Consider the following 17,118-nt stretch of genomic DNA (forward strand, 5'->3'; position numbering starts at 1 on the left):
GAATATACACATAACCAACATATATTTAGAAAGCCAACCCTTGAGAGTTTACATTTCAAGACTCAAAATTAACCAGACTGTTATTAATATTGAGATATATATAAGCTCAAACATAGAAACAAAAACAACAAATATTAAGAATATATTTATAAAATGTATAAAAATATTATGTGAATTTAGGATTGCAACTTATAACCACAACTAAAACATGGGGATTTTTTAAAGATAATCATCCACACATCCTATTCAATATTCTATAATAAAATCAACTAATCGAATATTCGAAAATCGTGACTCATCCCTAATTAATATAGTATTTCAGTGCAAGTGGATGACATGACAAGTAGCAAAAGGCAGTGCAATATGTGTGTAAGTGGGGTCAAATGTTCATAGCAAATTTAAAAATAAAAAAATAAACCAATGTAGCAGCATCATAGTGTAAACTACCAGTGTATTTGTGCAAGAGTCAATCAGCTGCCCTTAGGTTATTGGAGGGTGGGGGTGGAAGGAAGAGGCTCTCTATGATTCCCCTATAGAAAGTTAAGAGGATGGATTTGTGGGAGATGAGCCTTCCTCAACTGTGGAAGGAAGTGCAGAGGTTTTTGGACTTTCTTGGCCAGGTTCTGTTGGTGGTGTCGATAGATCAAGATGGGTCATCTGTGATGTGGATATTAAGCAACTCCGTGATCTTGACCTGCTCCATTCATGGTGCTGTTGATGTGATGATTGTCAACGATCACCTCTGTAGTCATTTGGGTGTGGAGAGATATGATGTTGTCCTGTCCGTGTCTGTGTGTTAGATAAACAACTGAATTATATTCAGATAAATAAACACAGAAAGCACACATTACTAGATAATTTTAACTCACATTTTTCATCTTGACATTTGTATTAAGATGCTAACCATCTTAAACGAGCTTGACAAGACTACTGCAGTTCTGACCACAAATAATTTTGTTAAATAGCTCAAAAACAGCCATCTTTAAATAAAATATTTTTCCACCATATTCCATCTTATACCTGTTCTGTTATGTAGGTGAAGCCCAACCACTGACAGATGTAGCTGAACCACTGCCTCATTGTATAAACTGTGACAATCAACCATAAATGGCTTATATAACTCCATGACTACCACTATAAAGTTGTATGTTTGTTTTGCTTTGCACTCTTTTTAGCTGATAATTAGTCTAGCTTACTTGTAGCCTAGGTAGCTTGCTATAAACCAATCCAACCTGGACATACCTGTCAAATTATTTCCTACTGTCTTCCCGTTTAAATATTTACCCATAATTATCCCATATTTGAATACTCGTTGCTTAGTTCATAGTGTATGTACCGAATGATTTGGATTAGCCTAAGCAACATACCGTTAGACCTAGCTTTACTGCTCCACTACCAACATTCTTTCGTGGCTACTGTTCTCATCAACGACAACGCATATATTCACGACGAAGTATAGCTTGCAGTCTTAAATACAACTTATATGAAAAGAATTAAGATATAGGGGTGTATAATCATTGTAAAACAAATCTTACCTTGACGTTGTCTTGCCGAGACACACCGGTCTCTCCAGGTTGGGTTGTAGACTCATTTGGCTTCAGACTGGCCGCGAGTCACGCGACGCCGGTTCAACGAATAACGTGATTGGCCAAATCAATTCAACAAGGTAACAACACAAGCTTTGATTGGATCTCACTCCGGCCAACGTTTGTGATCAGCTAGCGAAATTAAATCTATTTTTATACTTTAATGTGCAACAATTGGCATTGGAAACAATCGGTAAGCTTTTTGTGAATTATTCATACAGACAAATAAAATAAATGAGCCAGACAGCTGCTGGGTAACTATCAAATCAAAAACTAAACGAGATAGACGGACTCGGCCCACCGCCTAATAGTCGGTCACAGATTCATGGGAGTTGTTATATTTTAGCTCATCTTATTAGGAAAATTATCTCTCTGAGAGAAGAGAGATGAGTGTGTCGAGTCCACAAACACAGATAAATGCACTGTGCACATAATTCCACTGATGCACGGAGAGTGAGGTGTGTGTAAGTGTGTTTAAAACTCTAAAGGTCACTCTGTTGACATTAGCACTAATGAAACATGTCTGCCGTTTACCCTCACCAGGTTGTTAGTCTTTATTGTGTGACCAGGTGACTATGATAAAAAAGAAACGAGACACAATAAAAAGGTTTGCTGACTTGAAGTCAGCTGAAGAAATCTCCTAATGGTTTAAGATGACAAGCAATGAAGAGGTTTTGTCAGATTTCCAAAAGCAAGAAGGTTTATTTTTATAAGATATTAGTTTAAATCACGTGGTCCAATAGCATCCAATACATTTAGAGCATGTATTTCACAAGAAAAATAATCTATGTTCCTTAACATTCCAATTAATGGGTCAAAGAACTACTGTGCATAGCCCACCCTCCTTTTGTCACATAAGGCTATATATTGCTCTGCTGGTTTCTCATAATAAAACAAGCATTAATCACTGCAATGTTATAAATTAAACTACAGCTAAGACTAATTAGCGGGACAAATGATGTCCCAAAACGTGATGTCTAGGCTTCCTTTCTGTGAACCACTCTGTCTGTCTTTCTGACTTAAGGCTGGACAAGGGAAGAAAAATCACTATTCTACCCCATATCTGTTATCTCTCTAAGCTTTATTAGACTCACCGAGGCATAGCCTTGATCCAGACTGCTCCTGAAGGCTTCTCTGGTGATCTTTTCAGGGTTTATTTACAACAACCGCTGTTGTAAAAAATAGGCCATGACCAATCAACGTTCCTGTGATAAATCCCACATAAACACTCATTCACATGCACACCCAAACAGATACAGAGTAACATGACTACAGACAAACAACCATCATTCCTTGTGGATTATTGCTCACTGATTGGCTGGGTTTATTGTCAATATTCTGCAGTTTAAAGTAATGGCCTGAGGTTAATTATGGTCCAAATTATACTTTTTAATTCACTCATAAGTTTCATTGCAATTTTAGCATTTTAATAATTGTATTGGGCTGCAAAATTGGCTAATCTGAAACATAATTGACTTTAACTTTGTAGGAGTGCCTGTCACTGTATTGGGAATTTTAAACTAATTGTGTTTTTTGTTTGGATGCCATCCTTTTCATTGTAATAACGTCCTTTTTTTATTTCCTTTTAGTGTGTCTGCAGCGGTATTCAAGAGGATCAGAGGAAAAAGAAAAGGAGGAGGAGGGCAGAGGGGGAAAAGTGAAAGTAAGTGGTGAATGAGGTGTTCTGCTGTGGGATGAATGTTGCAAATAATTAGTTATTTAATAGGATAAATCGTTTTTCAGAAAGAGAGGGAGGGAAAGCATCCAAGTGTGGTAATTACTCACGGGATTGTCTTAAACAGCTTTCCGTCTTGCTCTCGGGCCACTCCCTGATCTCCCTCTGTTGACTTGCTAACGTGATTGGCTGCTTCAGACTCTGTATTTCAATGAAGGATTGGCTCAGTGCTTTTTATACAAAGAAGGTCAATGAAACATGAAACTCAGCCCTCCAACCTGAAGAAAAAAACACAGACGCTCTCAATACTCTATACTCACTCTTGCTCTGTTCCAGAACCCAGTGAGCTGCCTACAGAGGCAACATTTTAAGGAATCATAGGCGCATATCCAACATGAAGGCTGTTCAAAAGAGCAATTTAATTACGTTGCCTCCTAAGATACCTAGATACCTACTAAGGCAATAACAATGTATTCTGACAAGCTCAGTAAAAAAATATATCCAAGATTGAAGGTGAGAAATGGTGATTATAAATAAAATTATATGTAATTAAATACTGAAAAGTAGTAATAAAAATAGTTTAGAGTAATTAAAAATCAGTTACTTAATATTTGTGTGCTATGCATTTTTATAATTGGTAGAGTGTTACGCTGTTAGCTTAGCAACATGCTAACATCAAACTATTGAAAATAATTGCAAGTCGGGTGTGTGGAGCGCTTTTTGTGTGCCGCAGAGTTGCTGCCTATTTTGAGCATTGCAAGTCATAGTGGTTAGGATGCTGCCTTATAAGTTAGCTGCCTAATGTAGGCAGTAGACAGCGAGACTTGCTTTTTGACACACAGCTTTCCTTTCCACTTTTACCTTATTGAGAGTGTTTATATTGGAGCCCGAGGCAGTCTGATGTTTTTCATGAGATGGTGAGGAAATACTGATTGCAAGTCAGATTACGAGCAGCTCTGATTTTGTTTTTCTTGTTTTTCTTTTTGCCTAGTTATTAAGCAGCAACGATGGACTCTGAGCTTTTCATATATAAGGGAGAGCTAGACTTTTCTCCTACGTGTTTCCTGATGATTTGGTTCAGATTTTGTCAATCTGTAGTTTTGGGGTAATGGTGATACTAGTGATGGACCACTTGATTTGCATATAGGGTTTGGGAATATACAAGAAATATTTTCATGATATTTTTTTATAAATACATATTAGATGATCAACTCCCCCGCCCCCATGTGGGATTGGTGATTATAAAATCAACACTTTTTCTAAATTCAAATTGAACTTCCAACAAAATGAAAAAGCAATAAAAATAACGTAGTGGTCAAAAAATCGTATATAACCCCCTACCCCCATATCCAGAATTTCATTGTCTCTAAACGGCCCATTTGCGTCACGCAGGTATCCGTCTAAGACAGACATGGGTAACTTACCGCCTGTGGGCAGGATACGGCCCTCCACATGGTTTAATCTGGCCCATGGCACATTTATCCTAAAATCTTTTATTCATTTGATATTACAGTTGTCTTGCTTTGGGACTTAACACATCTCCACAAGCATCTAACATGCTCAGGGTTGCCAGATAATAGATGTAAACCCCCCAATTAGAGATTTATACTTGTGCAAACTGGAAATATTCTGCCTGATGTTATACTTATTTTGTGCAGTCTGGCAACCATGCATGGGAGTGCAATTTTTCTAGCTCTCACTTTCCCCTTTGAACAAACTTAGTGGTGCGATATATTTCTGTTCAAGGAAAAGTGTTAAACGGCTACTCCCTTGTCCATTCTTGAGGCTGCTTGTGCTGTTTGGTGCTTTTAAGTTTGTAGGCAAAATTTCTCTGTGATAAACATATCTCGGCATCATTGACATGCGGAGGGTTAATCATTGACACTTGAGCAAAGGCAAGCGAGAGCCGAATATGTATTTTTTATTAGTGCAATTTAGAAATGTTGCGGTCCCTCGTGAGTCGTACCTGTATTTTAATGTAACACTTGCAGAAATAATTTATCATAGTCATGCAGCCTGTTTTATTCAGTTGTGTGCTAAATGGAAACCAAACCATTGGCGGGAAAAACGATTGACGAGACCCTTTTAGTGTGCAAACTGGTAATGTTTTAAGAATAAAATAAGTAAACTGGGTCATTTTGCAACAAACATTAAAAGTTCAAACATTTGTATTTTTTTATTAAAACAGATCCCTGAAGTAGTGTGGATTAAATTGAATAATAAATTACCAGGGAAGAAGAGATGATAAAATAATTTATAGTTACGCTCAGCCTTTATTAAAAACATTTTAATGGCTGATAAAACAGTATCTACCTTTAAAGAGCAATCCAATACTTAAGGCAATGGCAAAATAGTCCCATTAGTCACATTTACACTTCAGAAAATTGAGTGCACAACTATTTTGGGCTTAAAAGGACAAGAAGCAATCAATGCGGAACATTGTATCTCAAAAGGAGTACAATGTTGATCCCCATTCACGACTTAAAGTCCGATGTGGCCGCTGTACCAAAATAGTTGTCCTCCCCTGGTCTATGACAAAAGGTGGATAATTACCAGTACAAATTAAGATCAGTTATTGAAGACTGGTATAAATGTAAACATAATTATAATGAAGATAATAATAATACATTAAAATATAAATCCATTATTCTTTCTAGAAATTTCCACATAACCCACACAATGTTTCTACTTTTGACTACAACAGTCTGTTAACTTAGCCTGTGCTTAAACAAATAGAAATCACCAGTTTTCCTAGTTGGTGTAAGCCTAATAAATTCCCTTAGTTTAAGTAACAAACTGTTGTAGTCGTTTTATGAAAGTTTATGAACTTTCTAGAGGGAATTGTTGATTTATATTTCAGTTTATTATCATCATTATAACTTGGAATAATTTGTCTAATCACAGTCTAACTGATCCCACAAAAACTCAATGGGGTTTAGATCCATAACACTCTTTTCCAATTATCTGTTGTCCAGTATCTGTTTCTTTGCCCTCTCTAACCTTTTCTTTTTGTATTTCTGTTTTAAAAGAAAACATTTCTTTGCAATTCTTCTCATAAGGCCTGCACTCCTAAGTCACTCCTATTTCTCAAACTAGAGACTCTGATGTACTTATCCTCTTGTTTAGTTGTACAACTGGGCCTTCCACAGCTCTTTCTGTCCTTGTTAGAGACAGTTGTCTTTGAAGACTGTAGTGTAAACATGTGTATGGAATCTTCAGTTATTTGGCAATGTCAAGCATTGTATAGCCTTCATTCCTCAAAACAATGAACAATTTCTTGAGAAAGCTGTTTCTTTTTTGCAATTTTCTACCTAAGATTGATCTTAAGACATGCCAGTATATTGCATACTGAGGCAACTCAAAAACAAACACAAAGACAAAGCTAAGCTGCATTTAACGAACCAAATAGTTTTCAACTGTGTTTGATATAATGGCAAAGTGTATTTCTAGTACCAAATTAGCAGTTTATCATGATTACTCTAGGATAAGGTGTTGGAGTGATGGCTGCTGGAAATGTGGCCTCTCTAGGTTTTATCAAAAATTACATTTTTCAAATAGTGATGGTGCTTTTTTACATCAGTAATGTCCTGACTATACTTGGTGATCAGTTGAATGCCACTTTGTTGATTTTAAAGTACCAATTTCCTTCCGAAACAGCAACATCTCTTAATTTTTCCAAACTTTTGGCCACCAGAGTAAGTTATCCCTAACTTAGAGTTTGGTTGTTTGACAGCCAGATCATGTGAGCCATAAACTGTTCTATAGCATTCTGGGAGCTTCAGTCTGCCCCCACATGATTAACAGAAAACACATTGCGTTTTGAAAATCAATACACACACACAGAAATTTGTAAGGAAACAAGTGATTAGTTCATGTCTCCAGTTACCTCTGGTTTTGGAGTAGATCTGTTTGTGGAGTGCCTTCGGGAGTCTCAAGTTTGTGTGTGTGTGGGTGGGGGTGCTCTTAGTGCCTGAATATGTTGGCACACTAGTTCATATGTTAATGCAGAGGGAAGTGTGTAGGTCCTCTCGTTATTACTTTCAGCCATGGGGTCACATGTCCCTTAAACGGAGAGTTCAAACCACAGTCACCTTCTGTATAACACTTATATTTGCTGTAGGTCTTGTCATAATTAGTTTTAATGGGTTGTTCACACAGCTGTTGAAAAATATGTCTTTATGACTCCTGTTGGTGTTTAAATGTCAGTGAAGCCTGGTTTTGGGTGAGACTCTGGAGCCCAGAGGACAAGCACTAATAAATGTACATGACATTAACTAAAATGCTTATGAGCCGGCTTCTCTCTCATGCCACAAATTCACACAAACTCGCTCATAGTTTGGTGGGGGAGTATTAATGACTAACATAGTGTGCTTTTGAGCAATGTTATGTGTAGTTGATGCTTAGCTTGTTCATGGAGGTTTATTTTTTAATAAAAATGTATTTTTAATATATATGAGAGAGTGATGTCTCGGGTCATAAAGTTTTTCGGTATTTTTTGATACATTTATTCTAGTTCATTTTAAATGGTCCTGTGGTGTGGAGATTCATATCTAAAAGTATAAATTAAGTATAAGTCTCTTAATGTTAGGACATAAAATCTGTATCATGCATAATAATTATAAAAGAATCAGGAAAATGCTATGATACATTCACCCCTGTGCTTTGCATTTGTGTAAGCATGTCTCAAAATTAACACTTATAGGGAATAGCGAATAATTAAAACTAGTTTGCGGCTAACTCAGTGCAAGTATCCATTTCTCCCAACCGTACCAACTTGTTAGAGGCTCAATGTCATAGTGGCCATGGTTTGGCCAAGTGATTCTGCTAGATTGAAACTCTGCAGTCTTATACATCAAGAGCTGGAGAATTATAGCCTTGTGCAATAAGCAATGGAGTTAGATATATATAGCCCCTTCCTGAAATGATCAAACCTCTGCTGTGGAAGAATTATCGTCAGTCCCACCTGTCCCCTAGTCCCCAGTTCATAATCTGTTAGAGAGGGGAAAGCCAGAGGGGAGAGCATGGAGTGAATACGAGCAGTTTTCTGGGAAATTGATTCAAAGCCCAGTCATAGATTCAGAGGAAGATGGTATCAGGAAATACGCATGTTCCTCTTCTTTCTGTTCCTCTCTCTCCTTTTGCAGGACTCAACAATGAGTTTTTTTCTGCTGAGCCAGTAGTTTAGATTTTTACTTGCCCTGCCAATATTTTCAGTGACCACACTGAAATAAAAAAAAATTGAAAGTTATATATGTGTCATAAAACATTCAATTAATGTATTTAGTATATTACATTGTGTAATATAATATATTGAAAAATATTATATATACATTATTATTATTTTTTTATTTGTATGATTTTTTGTTTAATTTGCAATAAAAGTTGGATTAATGTACATCTATAATGTAACTCCATGACAGCTATACATTAATAAACACGCTTTTGGAAAACAGTGGCACACAGTGCAAAATATTGCTGATTTGATCATTTTAAATCCATTCTACAGGGTTCTCAAAATCGTCAAAAGTCTCATTCTTGCAATATTCACAACCTCAACTTCATGTGTTAAGTTATCTTTGCACTGCAAAGATGGCACAGAAGCTAGATCTGAAGTGGCATAAACCAAGAAAAGGTGTATTTACACAGACTGCTTAGAGGTGGTATAAATGTATTTAGACAGCAAATGCAATTGTATAAATGTTATCAAATTAATGTTTTAAATATAAAATTATGAATCTAGAAATATGAAATTATACTTAAATAATGAAACAATAAATTATGAAATATACTGTGTTCTATCATGACAACAAAAATGTTTAAGCCTGCTCTGATGCTGCAATTAATTTACACTGAACCAAAGCAGCATCAGAAATGCATCTGATTCCATTAAGTTTAAAAACTAAATTTTCTAATTCCATCCCTTTTCCAAAGTATGCGGTAATGGATATGTTTTAAAAGTCTCTATTTGCAGTGGCGCAAAACACCATTCTAGTGTTAATGAGAGGCGTAAAAGTTGCGAAATTCCATCAAGACTTGATTTGATGATATATTTCTTTGCTTCACAGTAATAGCTATGATCTGTCCCACCATTCCTGACTGCTGTAATCCATTTAACGATGGGTGATCTAGCAAAAGAGATGGAATGTTTTACATCACCGTGGTTCATAGTGTGTGAGGGGAAGTTGTTTGTCCTGGTATCCTGAGAGACTGTAATACTATTTTTCTGGGTTCAGACTCCAGAAACTTCTCAAAGTTGTTAGGACTTGTATTTGGCTTTGGAGAGGATCCTGCATCATAGTTCAATTTATAGCTTTCAGGCAACCAAACAGGAGAGAGAGCGCATCAAAATCTCTTAAAGCCTGGCAGGGGTAATCTGACCCAGAGGAGTTGAATGAGAGAGAGAGAGAGAGAGAGAGGGGAGGGGGTATGGAGAAGTGAAGGGGTGATGAATTGGTAAATGAATTAGTTCTGGTTTCTGTCTGAGCGGTTGCTCAATAAAACGTCTTTTCTGTGGTAGTCCAAAGACTTGGTCAGCATGATGCTACTGAATTTAGCACCACAAATATACCAGTTTTAATTTTCAAAAATTTATTTATTTTTTTTTATTTTTAAAGTGGTGTGTATAAAATGTGTATTAGTTTCCAAGATGTTAAAATGTTTCTTGTATCCCAACTTAATAAACCGAGTCAGCTTTAAGTAAGCCATTTGTAGATTGATTTCCCCTAGTGTTAAAACATTGCTCTTCCCAACACATCTACATTGGCTCAGCCAATGATTTTTGGGGCGGGATTATCTATTTGTACAACCAATTGGAGACAAGGGTAGTTTTCTGGAATCCGATAATTTCGGAATCTGTTTTGTTGAAACTATTTGAGTAAAAATGACGCATTTCAGCATTAAAATGTGAAATTTATTTGTAAATATATATATTTTAAAGCTGAAGTATTTAATTTCTGCTCCACCAGCACCACCAAACAGAATTGCAGTCCCTGTCTGCCATAGGTCAATCAAAGTGATTGTTGAGTAACTTTGTTGGGGTGGATCCAATCGGGTTGCTTGAAACAAACAAAGCAATTTTCATAGTGCAACTGTTTTCGAGAAAATGTACCTATGAATAGCTTACTAATGTTTGTCTCTGCAAATTAAACCGTTGATAGGAGAAAGTATTTTAACACAGAAAAAGTTGCAAACTTTAACTTTTAAAACATTGGTATGTGTTTAGCAAGCATCATTATTACTATTGCTCATACTTGGTTAGGTTTAGAGGTTAAAATCCCTAAACCAAAGTTTTATTAAGGAAAAATTATCTGAGTAACTCGTCCCACACCCGTTTATGCTACAGACATGAATTATACCTCAAATCATATGGCTTGTTGAGGAGAGGTGTGCTGTTACTTTTGGAAGTGATCAAACATACGATTCTTGCCAGCTGGTTGATAAAATGTAATTAAGGTACTTATGGACATAGGCCAGCAACAGCATAGCATTTCCCTGGCAACCACCCACATCATTCTAGAATCATGTCTGCAAGTTTTACACTTGAAAATGTAAAAATCTATATCAAAATATTTTGTATATCCCTAAATTAGCTAATGCACAGTGTCCTAACAGATCATTCATCTTCATTAAGTAAACAGCCTCTCATCCATCTACAGCTGGGTCGATGAATGGAGAACGCTGAGGTCAAGTGTCGTGAGAGAGAGCTTTTGAGAGGAAATCTGGAGCCCTCCATCAGCACACACACAGACTTTGGCCTCCAAATTAGATTTTAATTGACTTGTAAGATTCTTCAGTGCTTGTCAGGGGTTTTTTTTTTTATTTGACATGAGGTCACATCAGGTTTTGGAGTTATGACAAGTGCTTTTCTTTATGCCTGTCCCTGTCTTTGTGTCTTTGACACGCAGTAGGTATGACACCTTACGATTGTGTTGACCTTTCACTATGTCACTTGGTATTTTGATAATAACATGCTTGTGTTGCCTCACAGTGACTGTCTTTCTGGAAGCTTCTGAGAAACGATTAGCTGTCAGACGTTGTGAGACTGGCTGTGTCCAGAGATGCTCACTTGAGGAGTTGCAGCTCTGACAGAGTATTGATTTACCTTCCTCCCATACTCTTCCTCGTACTATCTCAGATGTGCATCTTCTCACCTCCATTCTTATTACAATACAAATTTAAAACTGTAGAAAGGAGGACAACTTTCACTCAATCTATAAAAGGGCTACACAGTAAGCACTACATTGAATATTCAATGTAGTTTGAATATATTCAATCGTTTTGGTGTAATACTGGAAAATGAGAAATAGCACATTGTTACTTGCAGCAAAGCATCCCGATTAAAACAAGCCTAAACACAATGTAACATGGTGCACAGATCTTAATGTATTTCTCACAGAGTGGCTTGAGTTGGCTAAAACACTAATTTGTGAGTGAAACAAATGTGCATGTTCTTCACGAGTTGAGGCTTTTCTAACTGATTATTCGATGAGGTTACCTTTTCCTTTTGTGATTATTGTTCAGATTTCATTAGTTATAGAGTGAAACTGTCACAGATGAGCACTGTAACAATAGTCTGTGATTGAGACACTTAATTAAAGAATTGGCTTGCAGTTTCAGTTTAAAAGAAAAAAAAATGTAAACATAAATCTGTGTTGGTAAATGGTCTGCGCTTATATCGCGCCTTTTTAACCTTAACGGTATTCAAAGTGCTTTACACTAACTCATTCACCCATTCACACACACATTCATACACCAATGGCGGCAGAGCTGCCATGCAAGGGGCTAGAGGCGATTAGTGGCCGACCCGCTCTACCAACCGAGCCACAGCAGCCCCCAATTTTTATTGCAACAATGAGCTGCTATTTATCTGTATCGGACCAGAAATTTTATATCGGTGCATCCCTAGAATGTACTAGTTTGGTGTTTTTTTTTTTTTCCTTCTTTTTCTCTCCATGCAATGGCCCATATCACCTGTGCGCTGTATATAAAAGTCTTCTGAACACATATGATAACTTTATGAAGTTTAAGTATTTGCTGAAGTAATTTAATTTTAAGAAATGTAATATTCTTTTTAATTGCATGGAAAAAAGAGCCAATACATTCTTCAAATTAATTTTTTTGTGTTTCATGCAAGAAAGAAGTCATATAGCCAAATACATAAATGTCGAAATACATTGAATATCATCAATTGGCTGAAAACTGTCAAGATTATGTTTTTTGCTATACCACACATCCCATAAACTGCAATAATATATTGTTTCTTAAGCAGAATTTCCTGTGAAAGACACTGAGATTCAGACACCGTTTCAGAAGTATGTTTCAAAAAGTTATAAGAGCTAAACCGGAGGAAGACAGATCCTTTCGCTTACTGAACAGAATTCAGCTAGTCATCATTTCTAGGGCTTTGACAGATGTCCATCCATCCACGGTGTGTGTATACAGCTCTGGAAAAAATTAAGAGACCATTGCAAAATTATCAGTTTCTCTGGATTTATTAATTATAGGTATTTGTTTGAGTAAATTTTACATTTTTGTTTTATTCTATAAAGTACTGACAACATTTCCCTCAAATTCCACATACAAGTTTATGACAAGCAATCACTAATGATCATCTGTTGATGATGATGCAGTATTGATGAAATATAATTTTTTTTTTTAAGTAAAAAATGAAACGCTATGAATAAAATCCCCCCACCACCATAATGTGCATTTTTAATTTAATTCAATTTGGACTTGTAGCCTCTGTCTGGCTCTCTCCATCACATCACTGTTTAAGTCAGAGTCTGTGATAACATGATTTATTTTGAGATTGTGTTGGTTTGTTTTGGTATGGGAATACAGTATTAATTTGATTTGCTCAGGTCTTAAAAAGTCTTAAATTAGATTTTTAAATACTTTGCTGCAACCCTGTTTATGCCACTCCTGGCACAAAAATTAAAGCAGCTCGGCTTTGTTTGATGGCTTGTTGCCATCCATCTTCCTCTTGATCACATTCCAAAGGTTTTCAATGGGGTTCGGGCTGTAGATTGGGATGGCCATGACATAGTCTTGACACAGACACAGTTGAAAGCTATTTGTTTCATTAAATTAAGCTTAACATTGTCTTTGTGTTTGTTTTTGAGTTGCCACAGTTTGTAATAGACTGGCATGTCTTAAGGTCAATATTAGGTCAACAATGTCAAAAAAGAAACCGCTTTCTCTGGAAACTTGTCAGTCAATCATTGTTTTGAGGAATGAAAGCTATACAGTGCATGAAATTGCCAAAAAAACTGATAATTTCATACAAAGGTGTACACTACTGTCTTCAAAGACAAACGACAACTGGCTCTAACAAGGACAGAAAGAGATGTGGAAGGCCAGATGTACAACTAAACAAGAGAATATGTACATCAGAGTCTCTAGTTTGAGAAATAGACACCTCACATGTCCTCAGCTGACAGCTTCATTGAACGCTACCCGCTCAACACCAGTTTCATGTACAACAGTAAAGAGAAGACTCAGGGGTGCAGGCCTTATGGGAATAATTGCAAAGAAAAAGACACATTTAAAACAGAAAAACAAAAAGAAAAGTTTAGAGTGGGCAAAGAAACAGACATTGGATGACAGATTGTTATGGATCTTAACCCCATTTTTGTGGGATCAGTTAGACTGTAAGGTGCGTGAAAAGTGCCCGACAAGACACCCCACATCTATGGCAAGTGCATAATATATTAGTGTGTGTGTGTGTGTGTGTGTGTGTGTGTGTGTGTGTGTATATAGATAGATAGATAGATGGATGTGCAATTAATCGCACTTCCCCGGACCAATATAATTAATCGGGACACCATGTAATTAATTAGATTAAAATATGTTATCGATTGACAGCCCTAATGTATATACGTTTTGAAACATTTGACTGAAATGTTTCTCATGATCTTAAAAATATTTTGATCTGAAGGCGTAAGCTTAAATGTTTGAAATTAGTTTTGAAATATAATTGTGCCACCATATAAATTTAATTATAAAACTAAAATGTTATTAAAAAAAAAGTTTTTGAAATTGATCACTTAATAACCAAAAGCAGCCAATAAGTGCCCAACAACTTCAATTCTATTTAAAAATCATCCCAGGGTGAAACCTCAAGAAGTTGAGAGAATGTCAAGAGTTCATGTCTGCAAATTCTAGGCGACTTCTAGGTGACTACTTTGAACAGTTTTGATTTATTTTGTATTTTTAGTCACAAAATAATTCCCATAGTTCCATTTATGTTATTCCATAGTTTTGATTACTATTATTCTAAAATGATAAAAAAAAAAAAAATGAAAAAATTATTATAGTATGTGTGTGTGGGAGAGCGATAGTGTAGCGGTTAACGCGCTGAGCTACAAACCTGGAGACCTGAATTCGATTCCCGCTCATGGCCAACACCAGTGATGATTATTTGAACCGGTCCCGGGCCTCCCCTAGGTCGACTCAGCCTAAAATGAGTACCTGGTGTGGTGTGTAAAATATCGCCACTGGGGAGACAAAGGCGGTCGGGTGTGGTGCTGTCCACCCACCCCCTTGTGTACCGTTCTGGCCTTCATAGGTGCTCACTAACAGCACTTACAGTCTGTTAAGGCTAAATGGGGGATCTTTGTGTGGGCGCTTGTTTTATTGTTTTATTACCTGCACAGGCGCGTACATGTTTTATTATCTGTCTTCTAGACACTTGTCTGCTCATAACACAGAAATATAGAGCTGCAGTGATGAGGAAATGGTTGGTTTGTTTAATAAGAGTAGTTCAGTGGTTGTGTCCTTCTGTGTTGTTGTATTTCTGTGTGTATTTGCAACATATTCCACATTCTTCACTCACTTTTCTGCCTATATAAAACCTTCAAACTCCATTAACTGATATCCTTAAAACTGGCTTAGCAAATGTATAAATCCTAAATTGCAACATTTCTATTAGAAATAGATGGACGGAGGGTAAGCTAATATAACCTCTATCACTTCCACTGACTGACTGACTGACTTTTTTTTATTTTTTTTTTAAATGTATGCTGCTGTCTGGCTTCTGCAGACTGCGTGTGTCAAATTGTTCACCTTCTGAGTTTTGCTTCAACTGGAGCATTTCTCAGCATTCGGCTTGTTTTTATTCATTGATGTTCTGTGTGTGGTCACGATCTTGTGTCATTTTTTTATCTCATGCTTTTTAATAAATTGAGTCCATACTCTATTTTCATTTCTATAATGTGAAATATATGAGGAATAGATCATGAAATCCACCCAGAGGTCAAAGCCAGATGGAGCCCAATAGAGATCCATGAATATATTCTCATCATTGATGAGATTTGATATCACAGCCCAGATTTCTCAGTAATTGACTGTAGAAACCACAGGGTTTAGCCATTGTTTGTATTTCGAGGTGGGACGATCTACTTAGATTATAGTAATTGTACACTAATTGTTAGTTTTGTGGCTTTTAGTCGATGTCTGTTTGCTTTGAGGCAATCTACAGTATTTGCTAGTGCAAGGGTTTTTGAAGTCTTGTAAGCCCCCCTTTGAGAATATTTACTAGATCGCACCCCTCCTTGACCCTATATCTGTGATAAACTCACAGCACATGAGCCAATCTCCGTCTCTGTGTGAAATTGTCAAACACATGAAGACATGTCGACCCGATATCATATAATAGACACACGTGGTTATGTTCTCCATAGTTTGGGATTTTCTGCGCCCTAGATAAACTTGTGCAGCTGTTGTGTTTTCCACTGAAGTGACAAGATGTCAGTCACAACAGATGTTTAATTGACAGTTTTTATTTTCTTCATAAGAAAAGCATCATAATAGCCTAACATTCTTACAATACAAATTTAACCATGTATTATGTTGTATTTCCAAAAAAAAATACAAAATACTAGCCAAATGGAGAGTTATTACTCAAACTCTGGTATCGTTTTCATTTATCTTTACAATATATTTTTATTGTATTTATGTGTCTTTTCATTTTACTCATGCTCCGCCCCCCTGGGGAGGCGTGCCTCCCAGCTTGAAAACTGTGGTGCTAGTATATATACCTAAAAGATGACAAATGCCACTTTTACCAGATATAAGCTTTTAAAACTTAGTTTTTCTCTTCCGGGGAATCGGACCAAAAATATTGATGACTCGTGTAGAACTAAACCGATTTTTATCCAATCAGATGCTCTCTAGAATGAGAATGTTCCTCCTCGTAATATCACCTGCAGTTGCCTAGCAAGTAAATCATTGTTAATGGCTGTGATGTAACTAAAGCCTATTGGCTATTAAAAAAAATTTAAATAAATAGGTGTACTTCCATATGTCAGTGCAGGACAAAAAAACTGCACTCATCAAGTGATGTCTTTAATGTCTCTGGTGAAATGAGTCATGCATGGGTGTCTCTTTCTGTTGATCTGTACCTGTTTCTAAAATATCTCACACTCTCTCTCCCCTTCTCTTTTGGCTAAGTTGTTTCTGCATTACTTCCTGTAAGCTGAATTGGTTTCTCAACAGCCTATTTAGAAATTATCAGAGCATTACGGCCAGAACAGAATCCTACGCAGTTGGTACATGGCTCCTGGCAGCTTGCAAATGCCCTGCTCATTTCTGCAGCACGGATCAGCAGTGGGGTCTTTGGACTGCATAATATGTAAAGTAGGCAACTGTGACATGAACACTAGCATTAGCTCGCTCTGTTTCTCTTTATCCCTAGGTTGTGTCAAAAAGTAGCTAACATTTATTTGACGCCTCAGTTGGTAAAAACCAGGGAATGAGAGCTTGATTGTGTTAATACAAACACAAGACAGTGCACACATTGCTCTGTTTAAGCATTTTGACCAGACAGACGCAGCAACATTGGCTTGACCAATGACCAAT

General features: G+C 36.7%; 1 protein-coding gene across 2 annotated transcripts in view; it reads left to right on the plus strand.

Annotated features, from left to right (window-relative positions):
- LOC127637275 (plexin-B2-like) overlaps positions 1-17,118 on the plus strand; it is a 145,813-nt gene that overhangs the window by 76,623 nt on the left and 52,072 nt on the right. The window contains exon 2 of one of the 2 annotated variants that reach the window (XM_052118235.1): positions 3,176-3,249. The exons of the other annotated variant lie outside the window; for it this stretch is intronic. The gene's annotated coding sequence lies outside the window, so the exon portion shown is untranslated. The remainder of the gene's footprint in view (positions 1-3,175; positions 3,250-17,118) is intronic. 2 annotated transcript variants of the gene reach the window in all.

Source organism: Xyrauchen texanus, chromosome 45 (genome assembly GCF_025860055.1).
Source record: "Xyrauchen texanus isolate HMW12.3.18 chromosome 45, RBS_HiC_50CHRs, whole genome shotgun sequence".
NCBI classification, from domain to species: domain Eukaryota; kingdom Metazoa; phylum Chordata; class Actinopteri; order Cypriniformes; family Catostomidae; genus Xyrauchen; species Xyrauchen texanus.